This window comes from Vicugna pacos, chromosome 1, assembly GCF_048564905.1.
Source record: "Vicugna pacos chromosome 1, VicPac4, whole genome shotgun sequence".
In the NCBI taxonomy this organism is placed as follows: domain Eukaryota; kingdom Metazoa; phylum Chordata; class Mammalia; order Artiodactyla; family Camelidae; genus Vicugna; species Vicugna pacos.
Window position 1 is genome coordinate 37,311,343 of NC_132987.1, and position 26,704 is coordinate 37,338,046.

General features: G+C 31.7%; 1 long non-coding RNA gene across 4 annotated transcripts in view; it reads left to right on the plus strand.

The window, feature by feature from the left end:
• The window catches only part of LOC140696184 (uncharacterized), a 704,768-nt gene that overhangs the window by 358,313 nt on the left and 319,751 nt on the right, over positions 1 to 26,704 (plus strand). For all 4 annotated transcript variants that reach the window (XR_012072317.1, XR_012072320.1, XR_012072319.1 and 1 more), the window contains one exon: positions 18,896 to 18,945. This is a non-coding gene — a long non-coding RNA (uncharacterized lncRNA). The remainder of the gene's footprint in view (positions 1 to 18,895; positions 18,946 to 26,704) is intronic.

The window sequence follows — 26,704 nt, forward strand, 5'->3', positions numbered from 1 at the left end:
TATAACAATCATAATCAGTGAGAACTTTTCTGCTGTTATGAAATTAGAAGCACCTGCTATTACCGGTAGTAACAATGCCTGAGCTGAGTGCATCAAATAGACTTTGCAAGCACTGAAAATAACTGTTGTCATGGAAAACTGCAGTTGTCCAGGAATGAAAATAACTTTTCTGTAGGATCTGTAACAGTTTGAATTGTTGTTTTTGATATGTTACCATCACCAGACACTAGGCAAATACTTGTATCTAGATGCTAAAGTTTGCTTACAATCTAACAATTTTTAGTATCTGGGAATCATCTGGTCAATAATCTCAGCTTGGGTCACTGTTTTTCAATGACCCACTATTTTCAATGTTTCAAAATAATATGTTTGTATACCATTGTTGGAGGATAGAGGGAACAAAAAGTGCCCATGAACAGAGAAGGTATCTTTAGACCAAAAAACGAGGCAGGATCAGTTTATTATAGGGTAACTTACAGAGTAGAATTGGGTGGTCGACAGTCTGGAAGCATTCACAACTGCACTCTTCACTGTCAAAGGCCATTGGGACAATTTTATTGTTAAGCTAAGGTTTGAAAGTATGTGCTTGAAAACATGAGTTCCATCCCAAAGTCGATTTATGAATGGGTAACTAGTCTCTTGGGACTGGGAATATGTCCACGAAAGTCTTAATCATTATTTTGAGACTCATTGATGATAGAAGCTAGCTAGACCTAAAGATCATTAAACAATATATACTAGCTACAAAGCCCTGAATGACAGAGAAGAGATTTACTACACAGTACAATGGAACAACAGGAGGAGCTGACTAGGCCCAAGATGATGTCAGTTATGCTAACAGCTACACAAACATATAAACTGATGTATCTGTTACCATCTTAAAACTGAGCAAATGTATACTAGAATTAGGTAGTTTATTGAATGGAATTTATTTGATTAATTATTTATAAACTATTTAAAAACAAAATGATACTAAGGTTAAAGGGATATGGATAAAATAAAATTATTAAATTATATGTTAATAAGCAGTATTAAATTTAGCACAATCCTTTGTTAATGTTGATATTTATTTTTCCTTATTGCAAGTGTATTTCCTATAATATAATCAAATGAAAATTCAAGTAGGGAGATATTTAATAAAAATAGTTTTTAAAAAATTATAATTAAAGACTGTGAGAAATTTGAAAGATTACCAATAGTAGTAATGAGTAAACATAGTTATCCATGTAACTAATTCATTCCTAGTTCATCTGTTCAACAAATGTGTTGAGCACCTAGCATATGCCACTGGTGCATATAATGTGAACAAATCTGACAAAATATTTTGCCCTCAGAGATCTTACATAATATTGCCATTACATATTCATTATGTTTTAATTAGTTACATATTACATTAAATACTAATATCATGTCTTCTTTAGCAGATTTGGTTTTAGATTTTAAGATCTACAAAAATTACTGTTAGAACATTTCCATCACCCTAAAGTATTCTATATCTTGTTTGTGGTGCTAGTCATATGGGCATAGATATTTGTGAAAAGGCATCAAAATGTACAATTAAATTTTATAGTTACCTGGACACTTCAAACTATAGAGTTAAAATTAAAATTATTATATATATATTATATCTTAATAAAGTAGATTCTTTACGTGCTTGATGAGCTATTTCTATTTACATACTCTAGTAGTTACTTACATGTACATTCCTAAATTTCACAAGTATATACATCTTTGACGTGGAAATAAAGAGACATGGAGAGAAAAAGACTGAGAAGGAGGAGTGGTTTGATATACTTTGGGAACTTTAGGTCAAGGATTAGTGTATTTGTTGTATTTTAGGAATAGCATTTTTATTTAAAATGAAGTTATTTCATCTCTATTTGCCCTTCAGATCCCCAGGATGACATTACTGGTGTCACTAATAGATGGCATAGAGAAGGTCTCCTATGAAGTGGGATGATTTATAGAAAAATAAAACTTTATTGTCTTGCTATAAGGATATTTACCTTTCTTTGGAACTTTCATTTTTAGGAATAGTTTATAAAGAGACAAATTTTCTTGCAAAGAAATGAAGAAAAATAAAAATTAGTTTGTCTTCGGTTCATCTGACACCCATTAAGTTCTCAGTTACATAGTTTAAGAGACCCAAAAAGCACATATCCTACCTTTGGTTAATGACAGAATCAGTTCAAAAGAGAATTTATATCTGAAGCCTCTGAGAATAGCTTTCTAAGTCTGTGCCACCAATTGTATGTGGCTGAGATTAAGAGAATATCAGAGAAGGAAAGCAGGAACAGAGGCTGCAGACTTGACTCCTTTCAACTGATTCAAACAAACTGACATTGGCCCAGAAACAGAATTATCGCCATTAACCTGAGATAAAAATGATTCCAACGTCACACTGCTAACAAATAAAATAAGAAGGAAAAGGTGTTCCTGATGTTTGTTTAAGATTGTTTTAAACAGTATAATGAAGCCTTTATGTTGTAATTATATAAAAATGAAGGGAGTGCTATGTCTGTCATGGTAGAAAACGGAGAAGAAAATCAGTATGAGTAACTTGAAACAAACTTGGCAAAATATGAATACTGCTTTCTAATAAAACAAGTCTCTTAATACAATTCTGTTTCTAGACATTTGCTGTTTACTCTTTTGGGGTCTTCTTATACCTACTCTTCCTTCCCTCTTCTTTATCCTGTAAACATGGTCTTATACCTCAGAATTTAGCTTATGTCTTATCATGCCTTCCTTGCTTCAGTCTCTAGCCTGTCCAGAGCACCCTCTTTATCCCAGGTGCTCATGATACAGGGTGCATAATCCTTGTCCAAGACAGTTATCGTATGATATTAGAGTTTTATATTTACTTATTATGTCTGTCATTAGCAGAGAGCTCCTTAACAAAGGAATTGTCCAAAAAGCAATTTCTAGAAAGCCTTTCCTCTTACTCTTGATCATATCTTCCTTAAGCCATTTTAAAACACATTGTAATTTACTATTTATTACTTTTCTTTCATTTACATTACAAAGTATTCTCTATGACTGTGAAGACAGTCTGTCATGTTTGTTCTATTCATAGTGCTTCACAAAGTGCCTGGACCATAGCAAACATTCAAATATTTACTGAATGAGTGAACAAATAAATGAATACATCATGACTTTTTTATCATCATATGTCTGACAGATACCATCTTATCTAATACATAATGGATATGTTAATAGAGAAAAGACTTGTGAGAAATGTTAGAAAGAGGAGAAAATGGACATTATTGTTAACATATGAAAAATACCTATTTGAATATGCAAATTAGGAGATGGTATACCAATGAATGCAGAGAATAAGCCTTGTATCTAAACTCTGGATTGCATCTTATATTTTTTTCTAACTTTTATTTACCAATTTGCATTCCAATGCCTGACTTATTCATTACAAAATGAACTCAGTTTTACAGGTGTCTTGCATCAAAATAATAGAAAATAATAATTATATAAAGCATTATGATATTTTAGAAAATATTTATTCCAACAATGATGTTAAAAATAAGTAAATTAGTCTCACCAATGTGATAGAATTATCCAGTTAAAATCTAGTTAGTAGCAGAATCAAAGCAATAACATGTAGTTACAAAATATCACTATTATGAAATTTTATCCACACATACAATATGTAAACAAAATATATTTAATGTATTGTATGTACTTATGAAGAAGGACATATTTACTTAGTTGATACACATAGTAATAGAATTTAAGGGGAAGGCAAGAGACGCTAGATCAAAGAAGATCTTAATTAGTGGCTTTGATTCCCACTATAAATTTAATAGTTTTCACATATATCCCTAGATGATTGGTTATAAAAGACAGAAAAGGGAAGAGAAAAAGTGGGGAGGAATTGAGAATAAGAGAAAAAGAAAGGCATAAGGGAGAGAGTATAAAAAAGAATGGACAATAGAAAGTGTAACAAAGACAGAAGAATTGATAATATGAGAACAGGGAAACAGTCCTCCCAAAACAGTTACAAATCATCTGGAAAAATATACTGTCTGCATTCAGTGTATTTAAATTCTTTTATCTCTGATTCAGAGATTACTTCTCCCTGAGCTCTGTAAAACTATAGCAGTAACTACAACAAATACTTATAAAGTATATCCTAATTAGAAAATAAATTTTTTATAATCTCCCACCAGTGGATTTAATGTCATTTTAGAGAGAAATGAAATCACACACCAAAATATCATAGATACATAAGTGAATACTTGAGATATTTGCTATTTTTATTATTTAAATATATTTAAGATGAGCATCTCTGCACAAATATCTCTGATGGATTTTGAAACTTTTTAAGAAATTAAATAGCTTTTTAAACTTAAATTCAAAGTATAAATATAAACCCTTTGGAAATTTTTATAACTTTATTTATTCTGTCCAGATTAATTTTATAATATTATAGGTTGAGAATCATAAGAAATCTTTATTATAATGTGGTCTTTATGATTGAAACATTTTCTGTTTATTTTCTATACACTCAGATAAATGCAATATTACTTTACATCTTTATTGAATCAGATACATTTGCATGGTAAATTTGATATTTCCCATGGGCTTTTATTTCCTTCTATAAAGTCTCCTAGCTGAAATTAGTTATATTGACAATATCTTCTAAGTACATGATAAAGAAAATATAAACAAGATTGTGGAAGTCCTTTTAAATTGTGTACGTGTGTATATGCATATACATTTTTTAAAATTCTGCACATTTTGTATTTTTTTACATAATTGTACTTGAAGTTAATTTTTAATTTACTAAGTACTTGTATGGGCATCATTTCTAATGGCTACTTAATTCTTTCATAAGAACATATCATAAGTCTGGTAATGATTTTCATATTATGAGAGTTAAAGTAGAAAAGAACACACACAACAAATTTCAACAGTGTCTTTCAGTGAGTTATGGGATTATGTTGAGTTGCTTGTATCCTTTTATATTTTTCTGGGTTTAAAACATTAAAAATATAGTCAAAATTATTTTAAATAAATTTCATTAATATTTCCATGTAAAACAAATTTATATTAAATTATGACTCTGTAATTTTTAGAAGGGAAGAAAAAGAAGCTAGGATTCATCTTTGGGATTAAAGTAGCTAAATTTTAATAGGGCAAACATTTTTTTAAAGTATGTGACACAAAGCTCCTGAATTAACATGACTCTGAGGATGGGTGAAACAGAGCATAGAATAAATCTTCTCAAACAAAATACCAACACTCCAGAGGATTACTTCCATGCTCTATTTCTTTCAGTTTGTCACTGTGGTCTATCATTGTAACACAGATACAGCCAGTAGTTAGTCCCAAATGAATTGGCTAAAATAATTGTAACTGAAAAAAGATATATTAAAATTAAATAATTTTTGATTTCTTATTATTAACATCAAATGCTTAAAATTTCAAAACCCAAACATAAAGAATGAAAGACATATTTTATATGGGCTCACCACTTACATGGTTTAAAACAATTAAAATCTTTAGAATTCATGAACCATTATAAACAGTTGGAAAATATCCACAATTTTGATTAACAGCAAACATGTAGCATCACCCTTTGTACATTTATAGAGCATATAAATATTTACATATAGAATTGGCATCTTGAGGAATGGATTATTTGAGGAAAAAAATATGATGGATGAAATGGTTAAGATGTTAAGATGTGTGATAGTAAATACTTTATCTCCTCCTTCCCCTCCAGCCGTTATCTTCCAAAAACTATCAAGAGAAACCTAGAGTTGTATTCATTTAAGTCAGGCTTTAGATTATTTATATAATTGTTTATTCTTTATAAAATATAGTCTGATTTTCTTCAGTGACATCTCTGCTTTTTTCCCATATTCAAAGATAACAAAAACAATCCCCCAACTGGAAAGTTGTCTATTTTATTTGAACAGCATGGTGATACTGATCTGACCAGACACTTGAATCCAATTCTACCAATTAATAGTCATTTAGTTTGACAAATTACAATCTTAGGTACAGAGTCTCTCACAGGATAATCACCCATATATGCACATTAATAAGTGGCATTACAATGTGCTTCATTTAATCCACACTTATTATTTCAGAGGTGCAGTCTCAGAGGACAAAAACCCTTATTTGCTGAAATGCAAAGCAATAGCCCCTTGGGTCCTCCTAACATTGTTAAAACATTAACAAGTCTGCATAACCAGTAACCATGGAGACTGTTATCTCCACAGAAACAATGCTCTCAAATTAGATGTGAAAAGAGGTCAAGTAGAGGATTGTAATTTTGTTGTTGTTTTACTTTTCTAGATTGCAGACACAAAAACAAGGCAAATTATCTTATGAGAGTGAAGGATAATATTAATTGAACATAAACAAAACTCTGTTACCCTAAAAAGTAGCCCTTCAGTTAAAATTTTCAGGAAAACTTCTATAACATTTATATATTCCAGCTGAACTGGAATGCATTTCATATTGTGTGTGATTCATATTGTTAATTCTTATTCTTTTGAAAGCCAAGACAAAATATAGTCAAATCCATGTTAAATAGATATGTGGGGATAAAAAATAATATTTATCAAAAATCAAATTTTAATTTTTTTATTAAAATGATCTCAAATCCTTTGCTCCTGAATGTTTACTTATCTAATGATTAAAATTTTTATTAATTCCTAGAATAGTTTAACACTATAATTTTAAGATACAAATATTAATAAGTAGTTTTTGAATCATCAAATATAAGCTATTTTAAAAATTTCTCCAAAAATTATTTTAAAGGTTCTCTCTTGAAATCAAGCCACGAATATTAAATTCTAATAAACCACAAAAGGATCAAATCATGCCAGAACCAAACATAAGCAAATATTGGTGAAAAATGCCATCTCTGTGCAAGATTAAATCTTAAAACCATATGCTTTATTAACAACAGATGTGACATTTAACAACTGTGCCTTAATTAACTTCAAAACACACATGAATTCCCCTTTCAGCCACCATATCCATTAACATCCAGATGAACTAGCGCCCAAGGTCTATTCTGTTTTCCAAATAGTTATTTTGAAGTGCTGACAACTGTCATTGCTCTGAATATCTTCATTCTTCCCTCACCCAAAACATAGGGTAATTTAGCTTTATTTTTTCGATTTCAGGTGACCATGGTTAAATTTGTTTGGAATACTAAGATAGAAGAATATCCAGTTTGTATCATGAGCAATTTCTTAGGAACTTATTTAATCAATAAAATATTAAGCTATAGTATTTAAAAAAATACAGAGTCTAATAGGCAAAAAATTAAAATGACATAACCATATTTTTAGAAGATATATGTTATGTGTGTATGCTAACAGATTCACTATTAAGATGATATTTTAAGTGAACATATACAGCCAAACCACTAAAATAAAATATACTTCTAAAACAATATCATTACAACAATCAAACTGCTTTAACAACATAACATTTGATCCTAACATATGACAGCACCACACACACACACACACACACACACACACACACACACACACATATACACTCTCACTCTTAGTAAAAAAGTTCAGTAAAAAAAAGAGAGGACAAAGATATTAATGAAGAAGATGGATCAGTTAGATCCTGGAGTAAAGAAGCAAGTTGAAGTGATGGTTAGATTCAAGTTGAATTTCCTGTTGAAATGGAGGGAGTGTTCCATAAGTAACATGCAATAAATAGACATTTACAAGAATGCCAGAATATGTAAATTTTCATCTCTCCTTGAACTAAATCTCCAGATTAATGTACTACTTTATAAAATAAAAATATATCTGTGTTTACAAATATAAATGCATTGAGTTCCTAATAAGTGAAAATTAAATTTCAACTGAGATGCAGATTCTACCCTAAGCATTCTGAAGATTAGCTTAATTTCAAATAATAATAGCAAGTGAAAATAGATGACCTAGGTTTAAGTGATAGCTCTAAAATGTAACCATTATGTTATCACAGGTAAAAAAGTCATTTAATCTAACCTGAATTTTAATTTATTCAACTGTAATATAGAATTTAACTATAATTATTAAAATATATTTCAAGTATTATGGGAGACTCAAAGGAGTTAATGTTTATATGATTTATTAACCTTTCAGAGTCTGAATAAACTTATTATTATTTTTAACAATCTGGTACATTATAAGGTGTATTTGGCTGCTGAGTTATAAAATATTAGTTCTGAAGGAAGTGGTGACATGAAAATGGGACAAAATTTTATTTGTTTCTTCCACAAATAAAAACTGAACAGAATTCTCAAAAACAACCATTTCATGGAATTGGAAATTGATTGATAGAAGACAACAAATGAAGAAGAATTTATTCTTGAAGACTTTTTTGAATTTGGTAAGACATGCAAGAATCTGCCTTCTTACCCGGAGTTACTATTGTCCACATTGCCACCCTACAACTCAGCTGATGAGTCCTAGAATTTACCAAACTGATACTGGCCATAACAAACAATGGTTTTACTCCCAGAGAAGGTAATGTTGATTCAGGACAGGAGTTGAGACAAAAAGTATGCTTTTGTGTAATGAAACTTGGAAATGGACAGGATAAAATGATAGATTTGGCAAAGCCTAAGTTTTCAATCTTGCTTTGGGGGAAGTGGTAAACCGTCATCAAGGAGATCCTGGAATTGAAAGAATAAAAGAAAGCCTGATATTAGGTCTCCACATATTACTGGTTGGCAAATACATTGCAACAAAAATATGAAAGCCAGAGGAAACTTGAAAACTGACTGCAAATTTTAATTTATCCCCCAATCCATACACAGATCAATCAGTTGCTGTTGTAAGATTTACACACCTGTAGTATTTGCCACAATCTCTACTCAAATCATTGACTGGCCATTAAGTTATATACACAAGAAAAAGCCCTAAGGAACTAGTCTGAAAGGTAAATATAAGCAAGATAAATACATAGTAGAAGAAGAAAAGGAATTGGGCAGAAATATCAATACAATAGCAGCACATGATGAAGAACTAAAGTTGAACAGTTTAATTCAAGGTTCCTTGAATAAATAAACAAAAACCAGAAAAATAACATATAATTTAAATTTGCTACAATACATTGTCTAAAATATCCAATATTCAACCAAAATTATCTAGAGATGCACAGAAAGAATAAATTGTAACCCATACTTAAAAAAAAGGAAAAGAATATCAGGTAATAACTAATTCTGAGTGGGTCCCAGTTTCAAAGAAAAAAAGCTTCAAAGACATTATTACAAATATTAAAGAGCTAGTGGATAATATATTCAAATAATTAAAGAGGAATATGATGATAAAAAACTCAGTCAATAAGAAACATCACCTGAAAAATAGAAATGATAAAAATGATTCAAATGATAAAAGTCATATGATCATCTCAGTAGAGAAAAAGCATCTGACAAAGCTCAACACTTATTTATAATAAAAACTCTCAGCAGAGCATGTATAGAGGGAATGTACATCAATATAGTAAAGGTCATATATGACAAGCCCACAGCTAACAGTGAAAAGTTAAAAGCTTTTCTTCTAAGATCGGGAGCAAGACAAGGATGCCCATTCTTGCCAGTTCTGTATAACATTAAAGTCCTAGCGAGAGGAATTAGGCAAGAAAAAGAAATAAAGTATATTCAAATTGGAAAGTAAGAAGTAAAACTGTCACTGTTTACAGAAGATGTTATATTATATATAGAAAACCCTAAAGATGCCACCAAATAACTGTAAGAATTAATAATAAGGAAATTCAGTAATGTTGCAGGGTACAAAATCAATGTATAAAAATCTGTTGCATTTTATACACTAATAACAACCTATCAAAAAAGAAATTAAGAAAAACAATCCAGTTTACAATTGCATCAGAAAGATTAAATACCTAATAAAAATTTAACAAAGAAGATTAAGGACCTGTATACTGAAAACTACAAACTATTAAGGAAAGAAATAGAAGATAGCACAAATAAATGAAAAGATATTCTGTACTCATGGATTGGAAGAATTAATATTGTTAATATGTCTATGCTTCTATCCAAAGCAAACTACAGATTCAGTGCAATCCCTGTCAAAATTCCAATGGCATTTTTCACAAAAATAGAACAAACAATTCTAAAATTTGTATTGAATCACAAAAAATTCTTAATAGCCAAAGCAATCTTGAGAAAGAACAACAAAGTTGGAGGCATCACATTCCTTGATTTCAAACTCTTATTACAGTAATAAAACAGTGTGATACTGGCATTAAAAAAAAACAAAAACAAAAACATATCGGCCAGTGAAACCAAATAGAGAGCTAAGACATAAACCCAACCATGGATAGTTAATTAATTTACAAGAAAAGAGTGAAGAATGGAGAAAGGACAACTCTTGAATAAATGATGCTGGGAAAACTGGATAGCAATATGCAAAAGAGTGAAACTGGACTACATTCTTATACAACACAAAAATTAACTCAAAATAGATCAAAGACCTGAATGAAGACCTGAAACCAAAAAACTCCTAGAAGAAAACAGAGACAGTAAGCTCCTTGTCATAGTGTTGGCAATTTTTTGAATTTAAAACTAAAAGCAACAAAAGCAGAAATAAACAAATGGGACTACATCAAACTAAAAAAGCATCTGCACATCAAAATAAACTATCAACAAAGTAAAAAAGGTGACCTACTGAGTAGGAGGCAGTATTTTTAAATCATCTATCTTATAAGGGATTAATATCCAAAATATATAAGGAACTCATACAACTCAACATCAAATAAACAAAAAATAAATAAATAAATAAATAAATAAATAAATAAATAAATATCTGATTAACAATGGGCAGAAGATCTCAAGAGATGTTTTTCCAAAGGAGACATAAGAATGGTTAACAGGTGCAGGAAAAGATACTCATCATTAGTAATTATCAGGGAAATATAAATCAGAACCACAATGAGATATTATCTCAAACCAATGAGAATGGTGGTTATCAAAAAGGCAAAAGATAAGTGCTGGAGAAGATGTGGAGAAAATGAAACTCTTGGGCTGTTGGTGGGAATGTAAATTGGTGCAGCCACTATGGAAAACGGTACAGAGCTTTCTCAAGCAATTAAATCTAGAAGATTGGATTAAGATGGCGGAGTAGGAGGATGTGGAGCTGACCTCCCCTCACAAACACATCAAACATATCTACAGGTGGAACAACTCTCATGGAAAACTATTGGAAGATGGCAGAACTTCTATACAACCACAGCTGCAAGAATTATTTTCATGTAATTTGGTAGGGCAGAAAAAAGTCATGTGGGTTGAGACCTCTGCCTCTGGAAGGGATCTGAAGGAAGAGAAGGTTGAGCCACAGACTGGGTGTCCCAGTCCTGGGGTTCAGTGTGGAGAAGACAAGCTTCCTTGGCTGCTGGGAGAACTGCTGGGACAGACAGAAGGGCTAGAGAAGCCTACATGTGAATGTGCAGATGCTAGCTTGCCAACAAGCAGGGTGGAGAGAGCTCTGGTCTGCTGCCTTACTGCACTCTCCAACCCAAAAGGATGAACACCACAGCCACTTTCACTCAACACACAGTTTGGCATGGGTCCTGGGCCAGCCAGGGCCTGGGAAAAGACTTGGTCTAACTATTTAATGACAGCCCAGGGGCCTAGGCTGCAGTCTGGGTGTGGTGGTGGCAGCCATTGTTGGTGCTTACTTAGGCAGCACCGAGGGAAACACCAGGACCAGCTCAGAGCAGCAATCCATCTATCAGCCAAGTGAGCACTTCAGTCCTGCTGCTCCACACCACAGCTTGGCCCTGCAAATGGGGAAGACAGGGTTCTGGGCTTCACTTGCTCCAGCACTCCCCTCCTTTGGGGCAAGATACACACTCAAGGGGAATGGAACTTGATCAAGCCTGACCCTCAGGATTTCTACTCCAACAACTAGGGAGCAGACCTCATCCATGACAGGGTGGCCACAGAGCAGAGAGGAAGTCCTGCCTCACACCCTGCACAGGTTTTAGACCCTCCAACACCAACAACACTCCTTTTCTAGGTGATAGTGGCCAGCATACCCTTAGGAAAGAAATGACTGGCATCCACATCAAAACCGGCCCTCCCACCAAACACACTGGATACACACAGTCTACACAGAGATACTCTCACATAAAAACACCCCTTCAAGACTACAACAGATAACTGTGTCTCCTAAACTCATAGAGATTGAAAAAAATAAGTAAAATGAAACGCAAAGGAACTATTCACAAGTAAAAGAGCAAGAAAAATCTCCTGAAAGAATAAATAATGAAATAGAGATCACTGGTCTGACAGACTCCAAGTTCAAAAATATAGTAATAAAAATACTAACTGAATTAACAAATATTATCAATATAAATGCAGATCACTATAACAGGAACTAAAAACTATAAAGATGAACGAATCAAAAATATATAGTTCAATATCTGAGATAAAAAGCAATTTTGAAGCAATGAGCAGCCAGCTAAATGACACGGAAGAACAATTAAGTGATCTGGAAAAGAGAATAATGGAAATCAGCCAAGCAGAATAGCAGACAGAAAATACAAATACAAATAAATAAATAAATGAAAGCAACATACAAGATCTATGGATAATATAAAATGTGCATTATAAGAGTCCCAGAAGAAGAGAGAAGGGGATTAAAAATGTATTTGAAGACGTTATGGCTGAAAACTTCCCAAACTTAAAGAAGGAAAAAGCTAAAAGGTATAGGAAACACAGAGGGTCCTAAGCAAGATAAAGTCAAACAGACCCACATGAACACCTATTATAATTAAAATGGCATAAGTTAAAGATAAAGAGAAAACTAAATGTGGCAAGAGAAAAACAAAGAGTTACGTACAAAGGAAGCTTCATCAATCTATAAACTGATTTCTTTGCAGAAGCTTTACTGGCTAGAAGGGAGAGACATGATATATTCCAAGTTGTGAAAGAGAAAAATCTGCCTCCTAGGATATTCTACCAGGCAAAAATAGAATAGATGGAGAGATAAAGAATTTCTCAGACAAGCAAAAACAAAAAGAACTCAGCAATACTAAACCTATCCTAAAAGAAGTATTGAAGGTTATTCTCTAAAGAGAAAAGAATCAGGAATCTATAGGAAAGGGGAAATCCTAATAGAAAAGGCAAATATACAGTAAAGACTGAAGATCATTTAAATATGCCAGTATGTAAATTAAAAACCAAAAAAATTATAAAAATGATCATAACTACAATAAATAGTAAAAGGATAAGTATGAAGATATAAATTAGGACATCAAAATCACAGAAGAGGAGAGTAAAAATTGTAATTTTTTAGAATGGATTTGAACTTGAGCGACTAAAGCAAGTAGATATAGTTATGGGTCAACACGCATGAACCTCATGGTAACCACAAATCAAAAACATACAATAGATTCACGAATACTGAAAAGAAAGAAATTCAAGCATATTACAAAAGAAAACAATCAAACCACGAAAGAAAAAAAAAGAAGAAGAAAAAGAAATGGACAAAGAAGAACTACAAAAGAGCCAGAAAACAAGAAATAAAATGGCAAGAAGTAAATACTCATCAATAATTATTTTAAACATCAATGGACTAAGTACTTGGATCTAAAGATATAGAGTGGCTAATTGTATTTGAAAAAAGCAAGAACTTGCAATATGCTGCCTATAAAGGACTCACTTCAGGGCAAAAGACACAGACTGAAAGTGGGAGATTAGAAAAGGTAGTTCATGTAAATGGAAATGACAAGAAAGTATGGGTAGCAATTCTCGTATCAGACAAAATAGACTTTAAGACAAAGGACGTAATGAAAAGCAAAGAATATCATTGTATAGTGGTAAAGGAATCAATAAAAGAAGAGGATATTACACTCACTAACATACACACAACCTATATAGGAGCACCTATAGGTAGTAGCTGAATAACTCTGCGGGTAGAGGTATATCTTGTAAGATGCTTCAAAGGCAGTTGAGCTGAGACTAACCTTAGTATCAGATTCAGCAGGTATAGATTAGGTTGGCACCCATAGAGGATTCAAATGTGTGTGATCCATAAGATGGAGCAGCCAGTATGTCCCTATTTGCAACTCACAACTGAATGCTCACATGAAAATTAATCTTAAAAATGCTCAGCCTTTAAATACAATTCTGGTTTATCAGTTACACGTATCTGATATGATCCTTTAGGTTCATGGTGGTAATACATAGTTTAAATCACAATGACCTTTATATGAGTTCCATCAGCACTGTCACCATGTTTTGGACATTTAAATTTTGGAAACTGTTTAAGCAAAGTAAATGGAAACAGAAGAACAGCAGATGAACTAAACACTTATTTCCGGTAAGTGTACTTGCCATCCAAGGAACCAGAAATCTGTGATTTAGAAGTAATCCATACTTTTGAGTGTAATTATAAAATAATGAACAATTAGTGATGAACACTATGAAGAAAAATAAAGATGGATAAGAGCAAAGTTCCAGGGTTATTTTGTATAGGGTGATCATAAAAGGCCTCTTTGTGGTGGTAATACTTAATAAACGACCGAAGTAGAGTGAAGAAGTGAGTGATATGACTGTCTGCGGAAGAATGTTCCAGGCAGAGGAAACAGCAGGTACAGAGATTATGAAATAGCCACATCTTTGTTCTATCTGAGAGCTGGAGAGGAGACCAATATGATCACAGCTAGAGGAATATGCAAGTGATCATAAAAATGGGGAATTGGTTTATGTGAAAGGTACAGGGAGTGGTAGGATTTTCTATTTCAATCTGAGTGAAATAGAAACTGTTGGAGCAGAGATATGGTCTGATATGTGTTTTAAATGATCATACTGGCAATGGTGTGGAGAGTGCTGATTTTATTAGAGTAGCTGATCTAGTTGTTGTAATGCTTTCAATATTCACTGGGTATTGGCCTTGGGAAGCTTCCTAGCACTTTTGGAATTCAGCTACATCAACTGGGGAATTTGCCAAAATAACTTATTTTATTATATTCCTTTCTGGTTAAATGACAATACATATTAAGATAATCTTGTATACCATAAAGCATCAAATCAATACTGATTGTAAAGAAATGTGTGAAATTCTTAATAAAAATCATTGGTGATATTCAAGAGACAGACCTCCAGTGTTCACTGGGAAGTCTGTGAGGCTCAATATATTTATTTGCAGCTAAATGCTTCACATATATTAATTTTTTCTCCTGTTATAACATCATTATAAACTGAAACAAATGAAATATATATTTAACAAAAATGGGTCTGTTACTCATCAACTCTCCTTTTACTTGTTAACAATCCACAGGTCTTTTTTTTTTTTTTTTTTTTTTTTTTTGGTGGGGAGAGGCAATTAGATTTATTTATTTATTCTTAGAGGAGGTACTGGGGATTGATCACAGGACCTAACGCATGCTAAGCATGCGCTCTACGGCTTGAGCTATACCCTCCCCCAACAGATTTAAACACCTGAATGTTTGGAATGACAAAGATAATAAATTTAATTCTAGGAGTGTTAACACATGATCTACCAAGTTAACAGTTTTAAAAATGATTTTATCTTCTTCAAAACTTTTCATAGTATCTCAGTTGATTTCTGACTATGTTTTAAACAGAAAATTGGGTTACTTTTAACATTACTACTTCAAAATTACTACCAATGACAGTAATTGAAGAAATTCATAATCATTTGTGCAAATGCTGCATTTTTTACTCCATAAATACTAATTTCGCCATCTCCCAAATAATAATTTAAACCTGTAAGCGTAATTATAAGCATATTATGAAAGCAAACAAACAAAAAATGTCATAGTGTTCAAAATGGTACCTGCCACTTTGAAGAGTCTTTCATTGACTTTCACAGAGTGAGAGCCTGGCAAGGGGAATATTGTTCAGTAAAATGAGTTATTTCACCTACAGAGTCAGCATGCATTTGCCAAACAATGGGTGGGTTTTCACCACTTTTCATTTTAGCAATCAATCTGAGAGCTGTATTAAAAGCAGTATGAAGTTCATTGTTCTCTGGCACAAAGTCAGACAGCATATTTAAATTTGTCTGTGTTATAAAAATCATGTAAGCAATAAATGCTTTTACATGAAAAGACACCCAAAGTAAAATACCAGTTTTATGGTGAATTAAAAAATAATTTTTTAAATATTTGTAAATAAAAACCTTATAATTAATTTCGAGGGAAAGGCATAGTTTAAAAGATTCTGTATGAATTATTCACATTTGATTTTTTTAACTTTTTAGTTCAAAAATTGACATAGGTTTCCTGCTTTTTTCCCCCAAAATTGTATGAAATAATAGTTAACATTTCTCCAGTGCCTATTTTGAAGAATCACTCTACTAAATTGTTATACACGTTATCTCAATTAATTCCTCAAAATAATCTTATAAAATTGGCCCTAGTATTATAATGTATTACAGATGACAGATGAGAAACAGAGACACTGAGTTGAATTATTTGCTCAAGATCTCACAGAGTTAATTGTGGAGTCAAAATTCAAACCCAAGAAATACACAAACTGATTATATGTTTAAACACTGACTATATTGTTAATGGGGAATCATAAGAGAATATGAAGTAAAGACAAACTTTTCTAATAATTAGATTTTTTATTGTTAAAGTGGTATGTTTGTAGAAAAGATATGGTTGTTCACTTACAAAATTGGCGTGATTTTTTTCTTCCAAACCCTAAATAAGCTTGGAATATCATGTAATACAATCTCTCTGAAAGGAATTTTGGCCCATGAATTAAAAGCTTTGTAAGAGGTATAACTTTTGACCTAGAAATTCATCATTTGGAAAAGTAATTATAGATTATCCATAATCAGGGTTGCTAGGAAGAGAAAGTCATGAATGTAGATTGCCTAAAGTAAAAGTCACTAATTTCCACGTTGATTATGTGAAGAATCCATCCACACAAACCTGGGTTAGTAAGGATACAAAGTTATACTTCACTGTGCCACTGAAACAGGACGTAATTGTGGTGGTACACAGTTCTTAACTGAAACATTGTATAAACTTCTCAAAGAGAATTTGTTTTAGGGTGAAGACATAACCACACAGCCACTTAGGCTTCATGGAAGACTTCATGACCAGACTCTTAGATCCAGCCTTTGTTCCCATTGTTAGAAACCAATCAGTATAATTTTAATATATAACCTGTTTAAGTTGCTATCTCTTTTAGCAAATAAGACATAAATTTTCATTTATCACTAAGGTTCCCACCAATAACCCACTTATTGAGCCAAAATATTGCAGTTCATACGTAGCAGAGTTCCCTCTGGTCTTTGACTAACCTGGATACCAGAATAGAATTGATCTTCCATAAACCTTTGGGGCTCTGGTGCTTCTTTCCCATTTTGGAGTATTTAATTCAGATTCTTGGTGTCCTAGGATACCATTCTGCCTCTGCATGCTCTGCAGTATCTACAAGAGCTGTGAGGAAACAGAAGAGTGATCTCAACTGCTCTCAGAATTAGTGTACATCTACCATTATTCTAACTGGGGAGGTTTTTTAACGTCTCTTATCTCAGGGGCAGCCCATCCCTATTTTAAGCATAATGTTTCTTACAAAGTTTCCTTAATCCAGCTCACCATGCAGCCTCTCAGGCTGTGTGAATTTGCTTTTTTCATCTGGATTTTTTCATATATAAAAATAGGTTAAATATAAATAAATTCCTCAGTTCTCTCCACTCTTTACTTAAGTGTTAACCTTCCCAGTAAAGCAGTTATAGTGATACTACTAGTGTTCATAAATATCTAAGTTTCCTTCTTTTCTTGCCTGAGTGACATGATTGCCTTTAGACATGTCACTCTATTTCTTTTCACAGTCACCAGCCAAAATTAGTCATATTGTACCCAATCCAGTTATAGCTGGACAGTGATAAACTCATAACCAATATGCCCAATTGCTCATCTCCATTCCAGCAATAATAAAAGTCTTGTTTTGTTTTGATGGAGCTTGAATTAGGATCCCTATATCACAGCTTAGGAGGAAGTTGCCATAGTGAGCTGCCAGATATACAGAAGAATTTGCATGAATTAAAAAGACACATTTATATGCTAAGCCAATTAAAACTTGAGCTATTTTTTTTACTGTAACTTAGCCTACCTGACTAGTATACTCTCTGTAAACATACCACTTATAATTATAACCACTTCTCCAAACATTTTCATATCCTCAAGTCTGCCTTCTTAATTATGTTCAAAGACTTAATATCTAACATATCATATAACTTAAATATTATTTTTCAAAATTCTTACTATCACAACTAAAGCCTCATTAAACTGTAGTCACAAGAGGACAGGAATTTTTATCTATTTTGTTCACTACTGTATGAATAGCACAAAGTAGGTGCTTAATAAATATTTGTAGAAAACTAAATTAATAAAATCTGATCAAATTTAAGATTTAGAAAATCAAATTTGTGGTTACATCAGGTGTCTAATTTTTGGCTAATTTTCTCCCAGTGTTTATTTTAAAGAAAGAGTAGTTATTATTTGCCTTTGCTCTATACTTTCTCATAGTTGAGCAAAATCTGATTAATTAAATGGTGCTCATGTATCAAGAAGTAATTTGACTGTTCATTTTGTTATTACTGTTGATATGGATACTATAATTATTGCAGTTCAGTCTAGTCATACAAGCTAATTTTAAATCTCCTTTCTTTGGTTTTTATTCCAGAACTTATAATCTGTGTATTTATTCATTTATTACTGTTTTCAAATACTTAGTAATATTTGTTATATGATAGTGTGAAAGTAGGTAGAAATTCTATTTTCTTGAAAACATGGAAGTTTTGAGTATAAAGAAATTGATACATTTTGTTGCCTCAATGCCCTCCGTTCTCATATGCTTTCTTAAAAATGATCTAATATTCCATTTTTTATTTACCTTTAGGAGAAAAGACATTGTTTATGAGAACATCTAAATATCTGCATACTTGACATGTGAGTAAAATTTTCCTATGTATAAAATTCACTTCTGTTTGTAAAATTTTGAGAATTTTTATATACACAGTTCAGTAAATTTTTATGGAAAAAATATCAGGAAGCATAGTATAAAAGGACTTAAATATTTCTAATCATTTACTACACATTTCAAAACAGAAGTTACTTGTCTGGATAACTGAGAGAATTACTACATGGTTATGAATTTGTCCTGTTATTTTACCTGGGGTTCTCAAAGACATTAAGGATGACTGTCAATAACATTTTATCAGTAATGTTACATACTTCATAAAAACTGTGTAGAAGTTAATCACTTATTTTATTTTTTTGAACAATTTTTTCTTTAAAAATCAAAACCTAATGTTTCAGTCAATTACTTTCTTACATCATCTTGTTCTGATATTTCTTTTTACCTGCTACTTGTAGCCTCTGTCTCTCTGACTATCTTCATCTTAGGAAAGAGAATTCAATAACTATTGGACAAGTATGTTACTTCATGAGATCTTCTGAATAGATAACTAGATAGATAGAGATATGGATATGAAATATAGATAGATAAATGCATACATACATGCAATATAATAAATTCTATAATTTAATAATACATAATATGTAATTATGATATAAAATATATTGTATATTGATATATGATTTAAATATAACAGCATTTTAAGATTAAAAGCAAATATAATAGGTATTTTAGCTCATGATTATATGACATCAATTTAAAAATAGCTTTTATATTTGATTGTCCAAAATTAGCTCTTACCTCTCTCAATAAAGTGAAAAGTGCATAAGTATGTTTTTTTAATTGTACATGGGTTAGTACACAATTAATACTGGATAATTTTCCTCCAATGTTGTATGTTCTTACTAAGAAAAGACTAGGCTTATATAATATTAATGTAATGGAGTTGTGTTGCATATGCTCAGTTCTATTCACTTTAAATAAAAATTACAAAACTTAGAATATGTAATTAGCCATAAAATATAATTGGGGATGTTTATAGATATGGAATACAGTAATTTGATATTTTAAAGAGGTGCTTCTTCACTAGGCAAATACATTTAAAAATTTTTTAAATGAGATAAAATATTTTCTACATCCTCTCTTTATTTACTTTAACCAAGAAAAGTCAGTTGAGATTTCTGAAGCATAGCACCACCTTACTCACTCATTCATGGAGTGGATTTTATATTATTTAGACTATAAAGTTTTTCTTCATGATTTCAGTCACCTTTTCTATTGTTAAAACTACCAAAAGGAAAAAATCTTATTTGTGCCTGTCATGATGTGGGGGTAGGGTTTAGAATGAAGTGCTTTAATATGATTAGTTTTAAAACTATATATCACAGAACCTCTCCTGTATTAGGTGATATGTTTAATAGGGAAATTATTTATTTCACTTAATATATTCATCCAAATTAATGTTTATATTAATATTTTCAGGAGCAATAAGACCCTTTTCTCTCTATCTTAAGAATTATTCAGAAAATATATCTTTCTGTAGAATTAGGACTTCAGAATCTCAATGTTCACACAAAAAATGAAAAGAAAATAAATAAAAGAGTGGAAAATGCAAAATAGAATACAGAGACAAATAAACCAAATCATATTTCAAATACATAGCATAACCACTATGAAATTCATGAGAGAGTACTAGCCCAAATGGTTTTTAATCAGCATTTGGATGATATATCCTCAGGCTAAGAAAAAAGAACTCTAAAAATATTGAACTCTATAGTTAATAGCTTTGTTTTTCACAGAGACATAGTTAGAAATTCTGAAACAACTTTTTGGGTATTCAAGGATTTACTGATTATGTAAATATACTGTGGATAATTGGAGCTTGTCTTCTCATTGTGGAGATGGAAGTTATAAATATAGAACAGGAGAAAAGGGTGGAATGAGGCTTTGCTGATGGATTGGAGTGGGAGATGTCAGTGTGAGCTCATATGTTTAAGCAGAAACACATAATGATACATATTCAGATAAAGGTGTATACAGGCATAAATATAGATTCATAGAGTTTTAAATATAGATATATCCATAAATTGATACAGATGTATCTTCTATGTACATATATGTGTATGTGTGTATGCACATACATATGTGTGCATATAGATATAGTCAGTCTAAAACAATAATTTTCTAGTGTCCATGAACTCATGCTAAAGTGAACAAAGACTCCATGGAGAAAGACCTGATTCCAGGACTAGAAGAGCAAAAGTTCAAGATATATCTGAAATATCTTGTCTAGAAAGTAAGAAAGTGCTAAAGGAATGAAAGGAACAAACCAAAAGATGAAGGGGTCAGCTTAAAATGTCTTCCCTTTAAAATGGGGCAGTTGTGCCATGAACAAAGGATTATGACCCACAGAATAAATTAGAAATCTCTGAGTCCACCGTGATAAAAAGAAATAATGAGAAAAGAAAGCCCTTCCACAAAGTAGAAAGGCAAAAAAGAAATAAGAAATTTTAAAAAGAGATCACTATTTCAAAAACATTATAATAACAATTTATTTAAATGAGAATCATCATGAATACTAAAACTCATTGGTGAAAACTTGAAGAGTACTATATTTATAGAATATTAAAGTATCTCCCCCAAAGATAATTATGAAATACAAAAGAAACAAATAGTAACTCTCCACTAAAGAAGGCCCCCAGGCCCTTTCTTTGTCATGTGAATAAAATTAACATCATCATTGCTGGATCATATAAATCCCATGAGTTTCCTGACATGATGCAGTTTTAAAATAGTGTAACATCACTTGCACATTATTGCTGCCAAAACTGTGTAACTGAAATCTAATCCGGAGGTAATATTAGAAAATCCAAATATGTGTGTATGTGTGTGTGTGTATGTATATATATATATACATACACACACACACATATATATATAGAACATTTAACTAATTTAAAATGTTATCATTTTAGGACTCTAGATAATGAGTGTGTTAATCTTTTGACTATTCTCAAACATTTTATCCATGTCTAAAATTATTAGTTTAAAAAACTTATTGTTAGAGAAAAAGAGGACATTTCATACTAAAAAATTTGGACACACAAACATATACATATTTTTAAATATTTTAATCTATTTTTTATGATGGCAGCAATAATCTGTCCCTACCTTCTACATTCTGACCAGAAATTGCAGTCCATCAATTATTTTGAACTCACACCTGTCTTGCAATATCTAATTAAATGAAGCCAACAGTAACTATTACCCGTTGCTATTATTATCCTGATTACCAGCCTTTCCCCTAGAGCTACAGGCTTCATGGTATATGGTCTATTTCATATGTAACATGAGGCAACAATTTTACCCTCAAAATTGCTGTTTACTTCTAATGGATTACCGTCATTCCAGTATCAGGCAATTATTTCCATACTGCTAGCCAATAGACGTCAGATAATGCCACATGCTTTAGATTTTGTTTTGTCAATAAGTATCACTGATAGAATGTGTGCTAGTCTGAATGGGCTAGGTTATACAATAGTACAGAGGAGTCCAACATATCCAGTGGTTTGAAAAGCAAAGTTCTTCAGGGAAAATGGCCTGAGTTTGCTTTTCTGATGGTGTCTTTGCCTGGTTTGGGTATAAGAGTGATGCTAGACTGCTAAAAATTGTAGAAGAGTTTCTCCTTTTTCTGTTTTTTGGAAGAGCTTAAGACAGATTGTTATTAATTCTTTGAATGTTTGGTAGAGTTCACCTGCGATGCTATCTGATCTTGAACTTTTCTTTGTTGAGAGATTCTGATAACTGGTTTAATCTCTTTATTTGTTATTGGTCAGTTGAGGTTTTCTATTTCTTCTTGATTTAGTATTGGTAGATTATTTTTCTAGGAATTTTTTCATTACCATTATCCATTGGTTGACATAATAGTTCATTTATTATTAAAAAATCTTTATAATCTCTTTTTATTTCTGAACCTTTGGTTTTAACATTTTTAATTTCTGATTCTATTTATTTGTCATCTCTTTTTTCTTAGTATATCAAGGGTTTCTTATTTTATCTTTTCAAAAAACTCACTCTTAGTTTTGTTGATTTGTTTCTTTTCTAATATTTGTTTTCTTCTTCTGCTAACTTGGTCTTTCCTCTTCTTTGTCTAATTCCTTGTGATACAAACTTAAGTGAGAGCTTGTGTAAATAAATCCTTACAAATAATAAAAACAACCTTTGAACTGTCTTTTAGCCATGACCCTTTATTAAATGTATTAATTTTCTCTTTCCCATCAACACTACAAAGTTTGACTGACTGATTTTTCCTTTTTATTAAAATATGATCCCAGCTTATACCTTACATTCTCCTGATCATTTGACCACATAATTTTCACCACAGATCTCAAACTGTTCACCTTACCCTGACAATGTACTGAAGGAAAATGAGGCTAGAATGTTGAGAGTTTCTAACCCTCTATTTTAGAAAACACTTTGATAATATGATTGAACTGCCTATAAGTAATATGTATTTATCATAGTATTTAATTTGTTTTTAATCTCTAGATATAAGGTATAATTTTTCTGTCAGTATCACACATTAGGTATGTAAAGTACTTACAGATTTAAAATTAATTTCACTAAAATAAGTAGTAGTTTTTCCTTTGGAAAAAAGAACTAAAATTCATGGAATAATTGAGCAAAAAATATAAGCAGGAAAAGTCATTTATTTTATCTTTTTATAACCTGTAATTAAGTGATGTGAATTCTGGATAATCAATTGATTGGGAGAATATTAGTATCATCATGCCTTGGCTTTTCCTCCTTCTACATAATTAATGCTCTTGAAGCAAAAGAATGTCACTGCAATGATGATTTCAAATATTCTCTTATTGTTAAGATCTCTAGTATAGCATGAAAATAAAGCATGTAGCTGTATCTGAATCTTTTCTTTTACTCTTTTTTATTTCTTACATTGCATTTAAGTAATTAAATTTTCAAGTAAAAGAGAAATAGCATTTATTTCTCATATCATTCACATACAAATTGTAGATTTTCCGCTGAAATTAAGCTATTTGGTATAATATTTCTCAAATATTGGCACTTATTATTCTTTTAAAATGTATATTGACACATATATTTAGGGTTTTCACCTTTTACTTTTGACATAATTTTGCTGTGTTTTGCTTAATTCAATATAGTTTAGGCAGCTTAAAATAATTTTGTGTGAGTAATCAGCTAAGTTATTAAAATCATTGAGCAAATAAAACAAAGTTTAGGTTCCTTCAGAAACTATGGTCTCTGACCCCACATGAAAATATATTCTCCTGTGCACAATGGTAAGTTACAGTAGAATGTGTACATATTTTCAAAATTCATGATGATTTTTGGAAAAATAATTCCAGATCCATTTTAATGAAAATGAACAAATATATTATTTTTAAGGACTAAGAGCAATTTAATCATGACCAGTGTGGCACTCTGTATGTTGTTATAATATATAATGACAATTAATTGAAGATTTTTTTTCCCCTTCAATATTCTATTTTCCTCATTGCAAGAAGATAGCAGGTCATTTTCTGCCACCTTTTTTTGTTTGTTTTTTTGGTAGAGAGCTGTGCATTTAGGACAAATGTAAAAGTTTTTATTGTATTCCTAAAGATCACTATAGGAAATCTTATTGAAGAGATTAAGTTCAGAGCATTTCAGGGGGTTGGAGGAAAATTTGAGGTGTAAGAAGAGACCAAAATATCTAAAGACAGAAAGTGATGGTTGAATGTATAAGAGATGGAAAGAACAGTTGCAAGACTCATTGGAAGAATCCCAATAAATTTTAAAAATTGCCTAGTGAAGGGGCTACATGAAACACTATGGAAACTGGATTTTGTGTACTTGCCTCTGGGCCTTGACACACATTTCCTTTCCAATTTGCCAAACATGAGAGCAACAGAACCGAAAGATGTCAAGAGTCTCTGGGCTTCTGGAACATACATCTAAGTATCAGGTATGTAATATTTGAGTCAGAAGCCCTCCATTTTATTTCAAAAAAAAAATGCTGATTACCTACCATGTGTTACAGCAGTAAGAAAAATGGACACGATGACTGCTGATGTCCTAAAGGGCTGGAGACAGACAATAAACCAATCAGTAGTAGTGTATTAGAAGAGAAGTCCAGTGAATAAAAAAGTTAAGAGTAAAGAGTGTTAGAAAAGATAGGTGTGGGGAATCAGTACTTCAGCAGATTGATAAGAGAAAACTTCTCTAAGGGAACATGTGAGCAAAGACTTGAAAGAGGTGAACTAGACAGTCACGTGGGTATCTCTAGGACCAGATGTTTCTAGGTAAAGAGAACCTCAACTGCCAAGTCACTTCAGCAGGGACTACCCCTGGTAGATTTGAGGACTATATACAAGGCCTTAGGACCTGAGCCAGCAAAGAGGGAGTGATAAAAGGTAAGGCTGCACAGGTAATAGAGTATCGATTTGTCCCTAGACTTGTAGCTTTTCCAGCTGTTCCCACTGCAAACCTTAGGATGAGTGATGCCTGCAATGACTGAGATTGAATTTCAAATTAGTTTAGAAGAAAAGATCCTTGGAATCTTGTTGAATTTAATTTGGACGTCTTAGTTGTGGAAACTAAGAAGGGGATATCTTAAACAACATGTAAAAATTTCAGTTTTTTAAACTTTATGTATATTCTATTTGATTTCAACTCTCCCTTCTGTTTTTGTAACTCATTTATGTTGATATATGTAACTATATAATGTATTTATTTTCATTGCTCCCTAGGATTCCATTTTCTGAACATACAACAGGCTACCTATACCCCTTTTGAGGGCATTTACATTATTTCCAGTTTTTCTCCAATATCAATCATGTTGATATGGACATTTTTTGCATTTTTTATAATCTCTTTATTCACATGTGCAAGAGTTTCTCCAAGATATATATTTATCTAAGTGTGTAATTTTTTGATCAAAGAAGCATGTGTATTTAAATCTTAATAAGTCAAGTCATGTATTTCTTTACATATTCATTACACCAATATTCTATATAATTCACACTCAAGGATAGACTCATTTTTCTGAGTCTGTGCTTCTAATAGGTTCAAGATTACAATTGGAGCAGGAGAGATTTACAGTTTCCTCAACCATCCTGTGCATAGTTGAAACATTATAATTCCTGGCCCTTGCCCACTAAATGCCTAACAGCTCATTAATAAGTCATCTTAAAAACCAAGATAACACTCTCTCATATCTCTACACTTTTGGCAATAATTTTTTTTTTATTATCTCACTTTTTTGAGATCACAGATGCCTACTTAATGAATGTACATTATATTTTGTCTGAAATTTTTTTGGTGTTTATATTAGTGTGATCCATCCCCCTTCATCCCCCTAAATTCTGATTTGTTCCATAATGTATAGGGAACACACCATTTTACTATATTTTGAAGTATTTCCCAGATGACTCTAAATATAGTGCTCCTCTGAAGAACACCTGGTTTATCAATTTACCTATCTCTTCTGCTGCCTATTTAGCAGATCTTGTGTTGTCGTTGGATTTTATCAGTTCTCTTTTCTCCATTTTTAAATTACTTGTGTTCAAGTTCATTTATTTTATCAGACCACTAGTACATATGCAACATCAAATTTTAGTCAAATGTCACTCCTTTAATAGATTTAATTATTTAGTATTATTTTTATAGAAAGAAAATTCCTTTTATCTTTGTATTATATTTCTAGTATTAATACTTAATTTTACATCTCAAATAAAATCCAAAGTATTTTGCCAGTTAATGTTATTTTAC